The sequence below is a fragment of the Watersipora subatra genome, chromosome 8, assembly GCF_963576615.1.
Source record: "Watersipora subatra chromosome 8, tzWatSuba1.1, whole genome shotgun sequence".
Lineage (NCBI taxonomy): Eukaryota > Metazoa > Bryozoa > Gymnolaemata > Cheilostomatida > Watersiporidae > Watersipora > Watersipora subatra.
Window position 1 is genome coordinate 50,419,952 of NC_088715.1, and position 8,250 is coordinate 50,428,201.

Here is an 8,250-nt window from a genome sequence, read left to right on the forward strand (position 1 = left end):
CAGCATTCAGTAGTCATTCCTATAATAAGAGCGGTGTACATTTGTCCGTTCAAAGCCACGTTAAGAGCATTGGAAAAGAAGATTACCTTGCTCGAGAGTCAAACCTGTGGCATCACATCCATAGGCAAGCACGCTACCACCATACCAAGTTTCTCACAGTCTCACACCAATCAACCCCGTTTACATATTTCAGAATATTTGTGCTGTTAGTTATTACACCTGAAGATCTTTCATGTCGCATGTGACTGCCAGGGTAGTAGTGAAACCTTATTTAGGTGCCCAGTGAGAATGACTGGAGTTGTCTATACAATTAAAGTGCACTACAAAGTGTTTAAGAAGTAAATCAATGGATTTAGTGTTACACGTAAGGAGGAGACGCCACAAGAGCCGTCTTAGAAGGTTAGAGAGGTCATTGTAATGTCATTCCTATTATAGCCATTGACTCACCTTGAATGCTACTTGCGAATGTAGAGTTAGTAACTCATATGCTGGCAAGGAAAAAGCCAGCAGCTTCATTTTATCCCTGCAAGATGCTGCGTGTTTGAGTGGGGTGCTCGTAGTAAACCTTTGAAGCTTATCTAGGAGGTCGTCTACACCTTTCATTTCTGATTTGGAAGTGTAGAGACGGTGGATGTTGCTCTCACATAAAAGCATAGCCTCCCTGCAATGATTAGTAAGAATGTATTTGTCTATTTGAACTAACATGAAACTGCTCCTATTAGTTTCATAAACACATTAAAAGTTTTTTCAAGCTGATTGACATTTTGGCATATGTATGATTTTTTTGCAGATATAGCTGTGGCAATAGCGAGCTTGCATGTGATGCACGGGGTATATTTTCAGGTTGCTGCCTCATGATCATTTGTTCAACACTTGTAACCAGATATGTTTTAAAATATAACCCAAATATTCTCAAAGGTTATTAGATTTAAAACTGTGAACAAGTTGTTCTACAATGTTCTAAAAAGCTACTAGCTCTACTAACTTAACAATAAGTTAAAAAATCAATTAAAAAGGGGATCAGCAAATGTTCAAATCTGATTGAATACAGTCACACCTTGACATGCGAGCCTGATGCGTTCGAAGACTGAGCTCACATGTCAATTCTCTCGTATTTCAAAGCAGTATTTTCTATATAAAATAACTAAATACAAATCAAATCCTTCCCATTCCCTAGAATAATCGGAGAGACAAATGTTTTTTAATATTCTAAACCAATGATCACAAAGTAACAAATACATATCTAGTGGTTCTGATCTGCAACAAGATGTAATATTGTTATCATGTTATGTCCCGTTCTGTATGAAGTTCTTACCTTTGAGACACGTAGTGGCGGTATGAAAGAGACTCAACGGCTACGCGTTTGCTACACTACACTTTTTAGCACTACATAAAGTACCATAAACTTGAAATTTAATTTAAATGAATTTAGCTTACTAAACACACACTTAAAAATAAGTTTTAAACCTATGCCAAACTTAGTTCTAATTTTGTCTTCATTTTTATAATCTTCCGGCTTGGCACTTTTTGTCTCGCTTTGAAATGTCACTTTTAGTCAGCCTTTTTAAAACTTTTTCAAACTGATCCAACAAAAAAGACCAAGCGATGTTGTTCTCAAAAGCAGCGTCTCACATACTTGGCCATCTTGCTAGGCCGCACCAAGACCCATCTCCTAAGCTCGTATCTCAAATTTGTCTCGTATCTCAAAGCTAAATCTTAATCAAGATTTTGCTTGTATCTCAAATGTTCTGTATATTCGGGCACTCATATGTTGAGGTATCACTGTACTATATAACAAAAAGTATACATATAAGTTCCAGGGTTGAAAATAGATGCACGTTTCACTCACGTTCTAATTTCAGAGCTCTTAGTAGTGGTGGCTGCCACCAATGAAAATAGTTTAAACTTCTAAGTACACTTACTGCTTGCTCTAGTTTGTACAGTACGTTTATGTAAGAAAGTTAAATGCTTTAAAGGATTAATCCTTCGTTTTTTGTGATGTCATTTTATTGTTGTCGGCCATCTTTGTAGACAACTTTTATTGTTAAAAACACAAAGCTTCTGTAATGAATTTTTGAAAGCGATGCTTTTGTTTGCAATTTTTTGATTACAGTATTAAAACATTATCAAAAAGTACTATTAAATAAGAGAATGACATTTGTTTTCTACAAATATGGAAGCTTTTTTGTGGACAAGCCCATGTGCAAATGACTTGATGACGTAAAAAAATGATGGACTGCTAAAATAATAAAAAGCAACACAAAGAGGTTTTTATTGGTATCACACTTACATGTACGTGCACAAAAACCGATATGCAAAATATAGTCTAGCAAAGGCGTGGTGAAGCTTATGCAGAGGTGATAGAAAGACACGACTTACCCTGACTTAAACAAGGCAGAGTTTAAATCAACTCAGCTTAAATAATTTCTCAGTTTCATATTTTTGGAGACTATAAATTTTACCGAAAACCTTTACTTATGCAAATCGATTTTTTTGAGGAACTTTTAAAGTCATATCTAGGTTTCTAACAAAAGTGAAATTTTGAAGCAAGATCTCATTCTGCTCACCAGATCTCTTGTCTCTCATCAAGTCTCTGTCTGTCTGGCTGTAGAAAGAAGCGAACATTGCAATTGTTCTTTTTGACGGACAACGCGGCTTTGGTTACATTACGCATTTCTTGAGGTGGCAGAAAGTTCTTTCGTTTTTCCTTATACAACTTTACAGTATTCCTAGAGTTGCAATAACGACATAGAACATAACACTAGAATATTATTAAATACAAAGCTTTAATCAGTTTTTTGTTAATTGTTTTGTGTTTTCATGCATTATGAAAATTTGTTCGTGAACGTGTTCATGCGTTTTCATTGGTTACTATGACAACCAATGTAAACCAAACTTATGAAATGATTGGTCAGCAGACCATTCATTATTACCATCAGCTGAAGCAAAACATTTTAATTAAAGTTAACATCGTGTAACGTTTTTTGTTTATACTTATTTAAGATTTTCTATGAACTATATTATGGAATGAGTCTTGTCTGTCTGTGTGTCTGAAGGTTAGAAAATTATGGGTTGCATCATTCTAGAATGGAACTCCCAACATTCATTTGCATGGACTGGCACCACAACAACTGCGACAACCAACCGCCACTAAAATTTCAGAATAACTGTACGAATAGTTATTACACCTGACGATCTCTCATGACACCCCAAACTGTCGGGGTTGTAGTATTAATACATTGCGACTAGTGCAACAGACTAAGCTTCACAGTAAACAGCAAGTTTTTTAAAGCGTTTACAAGAAGGGATTGTTTTAAATGGTTTCAGCATATTCTAGCTGAGGCGGGGCTACACAAATTGAGCAATTTTTGTTTGTTTATTTGACTGCGTTTAAACCAGGCTGATATCCATTGGCTTAGTCAGAACTTACACAACGATAAAGTCAAAAATTGGTAAAATCTTTAATACACCTTTTTCCTTTTTAGGTCAATACATTTTCAACTAGATGAATGTCCAAGGGTGTTGAGCATTTAACAAAAACCATTGCCGAAATATTTTTTTACATAAGTGGTAAATAGATCAAGACCAAGAGCGCAATATTTTGTTGTAAACTCGGTGTACATATAAAATCCTTTCATGACATCTGTGATATAAATTGTTAGTCCTTTAGGCATATCTTTGTAATAACTTTAGTTTTAACACCATTTTTATTCTTGTTTAATTTATATTATTTTAGAGCAACTAAGCTTTTATTATAAGTTCAAATACTTTTTTTTTAAACAATTCAAATTTCAAAATTCAAAAACAATCCTAAATATCAAGCACTCTTAGCACAGAATAACGTAAGTAAAGCTTTTTGCAAATTGCAACATTTGTATAATGAATTTCTTTTATTAACTCCAGTAACCAGTAACACTGGTTTTCATTGGCCAATCTATTTGCCATCATTACGCGTCGTTGACCTGTGTCTTTGTTTGCAACTATAAAAAATGTTTATGTTATACAGTACAGCCATTCTATATGCTCATGAGAGTAACATTAATATAAATCTATGATATCATCATTTATTGTATTACTATATTAGTAATTTGATTAGTATCAGGTTTTGGAAACTTGTTTGTGTTTATACTTATAACTGTACTTACAATTTACACTATAAAAATTATTCCTACTGCAATAGTCAATGTCAATGCATATGCTGAAATATTGAAAAATTCTTTGAAAATCTCCCTGCATTGATGCTGCACATGAAGCCAGCGGTGAACTTTAGTATATTAGCAATGCTCACTATGTTTAACTGTCATGATTTTTTTTCAATCGAGCTAAAAAAATAAGTTGATTTTAGCAAAAACCAAGTCATTCTAGAATAATAAAATACAATTCATGATAAGAATAATTTCAAAATTCGTTATTATAAAAGTCTACTTAAAATTTATGTAATTTATATTTCTGACACTAAAAAAAATTAATCCTCGAGATTTTGTTTCTAATTTCACTTTCAGATGCTTGAGTTTTAAGATGATGCCATGAAATTCTTCAAATAAATACATTGTTATTATTATTACTATCGTTACTCTTGTTAAGGTACTTCCACAGTACCTTAACAGTATTAGTAAGTGTTTGCGTGCTACAATGAATAATGCAAGCAGGGGGTTTGATATATCTTTTTCAGACAACATAAGTTTACTGGAACTACTGAAATGGTCAGCAGTCTTTTGTAATCACTAAGATTGGCAGCGATGATCTAGATTTACTAAAGCCGGTAGTATTGCTCCAGTCGGACTTAGAACGGTAACATTATGCTAAACATAGTTAGCGCTGAGAGTATTGCTCTGATGTTGGCAGCACTTCTTACCTATATTGTCTTATTAATTTCTTCTGTACTTGGGTGGTCAGAAGTATTTTACTTTTCAGCCAATCAACTTTTAGTGTTGTAATTTTGTCTGTAGGCTTTTTATGCTCCTCTTCCTCTACTTCAGAAGGTCTGAAATTAAGTATTAATTGTTTTAGTATATATGTAGATGTCACGGAAATACAGAGAATTTAAGTCGATGCGCTACTTGGTTGACTTTTTAAAAAATTAATGGCAAAATTGGTAACGGTATACTCCGTTTGAAAACCTGTAACCATTAGCCCTTCCCAGAAAAGACATAAGTCTGATATTCACCTTCCGGTGAAAATGCGGTCTATACCTATTGCAATCTGCAGTGCTTTGCAACGATTTAAGAAGAGGATTTGTGCACTCTTGCTGTAAATGTTAAACTGCATACTATGAAGAAGACCTGCTACTAATAACGTTCTGTGCTCTTGTGACAGCCAGCAACCAGGTTAAACTGTTTTTCAGTTTAGAAATCTATCAATCAAGCCACTACTGTATATATATATAGCTAACTTTCCGTAATTAGAGAGCTCTGTTAAATCAGTTAAAGTGAGATGTCAAGGACTTCTTTGAGTAAGTTCATCTCCTCACTGTTATGTGTAGCTTTTTTCCAATGCATTTGCATATTATATATTTGCTAGAATTGAACCAAAGTATAAAAATTTTAATTAGTTTCAGCTTGAATCCATCAGCTGTCTACCAATTGCTAACAAGTATGCGCCGTTAGATGAGCAGTTTTCCTCAGGTTAGTCAGCAAACCTAAGCAGCAAATTTAAAGTGCATACTTTTCCGCTATTCTAGTTTATCAGCAGAATTAGGTCTCTCCTGTATATTGCTTGGTTCTCATAGTCCTGTATATTGCTTGGTGCTCACAGCCCTGTATATTGCTTGGTGCTCACAGTCCTCTAGTTGATTGGTTAAAAAAATTTTAAACAGTAATTTCTTCTGGCTCGATGATTTGAGTCAGCTAGTCCAGTAATCAAACTTCAAGTCCAACCGTTAGAAGATTCATGGTAGTCTGTATAAGAGTTGGGCATACATCGTAATGTCCTCATTATTTGTATTAATGACAGATCTCACCAACTCTAGGTCACCTCATTTAGGAACTACAAAAATCTCCCAATATGTGCAATTGTTTCTTTTTGTTGTGATAAGAAATAGCGCTAGGCCGGGCCACATTGCAAGATTTGTAGGAATACAATTTTAGCCAGATCTTTGTTTAGGCGCCAAATAATCCGTCAACAATTATGGATAGGAAAGACATGGTCTAAATTTCGCAATGTTCTCTTTATACCAATCGCTTTGTTCCCTTTGATATCTACAGCACCTCTACGACCATACAAAATACATGTTCTTTTGTTGCAACCTGAGTAGGTCAAGTTTGCAAGGCAGCAAAATGCAGCCTGCCAGCCTCATTTTATTCATCTCCTCAACAACTTGGCAGTTTGTGTTACACAACAGGCGCTCATAAGATGCTTGCTTGACCACTGTATTTTTAGCTGGATATTAAACCCATGATTTGTGTACTTTGGTTACAGTTGATGCATAGCCTCGCGTATTAACAGTCTAAACCAGAAAAGAAAAAGTTCGCTGCTCAAGATATTCTGCAGTATGTCATATAAGAGTTTTAAATTAAGTCAAGATAGATGTTTGTGCTTAATATGCGAAGTGATCATGAACACGCTAGGTAATTCGCAGATGGAGTTTTACAATTGTACAAAACATGCAAATGAAGATCACCCATTTTTACTGCAATGTAGTAATCCACTGCCATTAACAAAAAAAAAGTTTTTTCTTCCAAGAACTCTTGTGAACTAAAACCCCAAAGTTGTAAGACCATGCAAACATTGTTCATGGCTCACACATCTGGCTATGTGGAACACAGTTCTGACTTGGTCTAGAATGACAGCAGCAACTCACTAATTTCTGCTTCTAGAGAGTTTTTACATTACTATTACCTTTGGCAATATTTGACCAATCAGTCAATTCTAGAGAAAGTGAAAGGATTAGTGGGAGGTATTAATAGCCACACACATTGTTAAGAATTGACAAGGTGTAGATAGTTTTCACAACAGTAACCAAAACTGTTCGTGACGCCTGATTTGTTAATTGTAAATGCCAAAAAAGTTTTTTGCGTGATGTGCATAGCTTACTTACCTACAAAAAATAGCAGCCACACACATGTTTGTTGCTACCATTCACATAAAACTTTTGGTGGCCTATTGAACAGCAAATGAATAGCGAGAATGCAAAATCTTCGACTCTGTTCAGGGCACCGTGAATGGTTTACCACCAGGTAGCCAGTCTTTTACCTGCTTGGTGTTTCACCAATTTGCTGCTACTGGTCTAAACAAACCTTTGCCGACCGCCCACTAAGCATTGACTTTCATCATAAATCTCAGTCTTGTCTATGAAATACCTGCTCATAACTGTTGGTTTACAGGTATCCAGTGGTGCAGAGTATGTTGAGGTAGTTGTAACAGCTGTTTGGTTTTCAAACTGTTTGCAGTTTGGCGAATTAATCTTTCCATCTACCACGTTTGCTAATGCAGTTGCAGCAGACGACCTGTTTACAAAGAACAGGAGAATAAGCTGTAATAAAGAATTTGTCTTCTCGTGAAAATGAGCATTCCAAATCATATCTGTAAGCATGTCGATCAACGAGGAAGAAGTTACAAACTCTGAAAATACTTAAAGAGTATGGAACAAGGAGTTGAATCCGTTTTGTGCCAAAGACTAAAGGAACTGTGGTGCAAGTTGAAAAGAGGAATTGTCTGCCTTGCTCATTTTCATTCTTCACATTTGAAATACAAATCGAGCGTTGAATTACCTTCTTTGTACATTTTCCATTATTTCGTATGTGAAACTCAAAATTCACTGAGTAGTTTATCTCTAAAACACAATTCAGCTTTTTGAAGCATACAATTGAGTTGCTATTAACACAAAAATTTGACCAAAGTTGCCCACAGACACAAGTCTAGAAGAGCACGCACACAGCTAATCTAGAAGGTTGAGTCTTTGTTTACACTAATAAAGACAACAAATAATGACAATAACAGTTTTATAATCACATACATATTGAAACACACTTACAGTGGTGCCATCTCTCCAGTTTTTTTCACCATTGATTCCCGAGCAATGCTACCAACGAGAAAGTGCTTCCTGATAATTTTCCAAAGAGGGCTCAGAGATTTGATGCTCTTTGGTGGAAGGACCTTGAGTTTCTTCATAGTCTGTTTAGTTGAAAAAGATGAGACAGGTCGAGCAAGCCTAGAATACGCATCTCTGCAAGGGGGAAAGGAGATTTTATATATATCGTCACCTATGCTAATGTAAACACACTTGTACATTGTCAGCGGTGGTGGTATGTT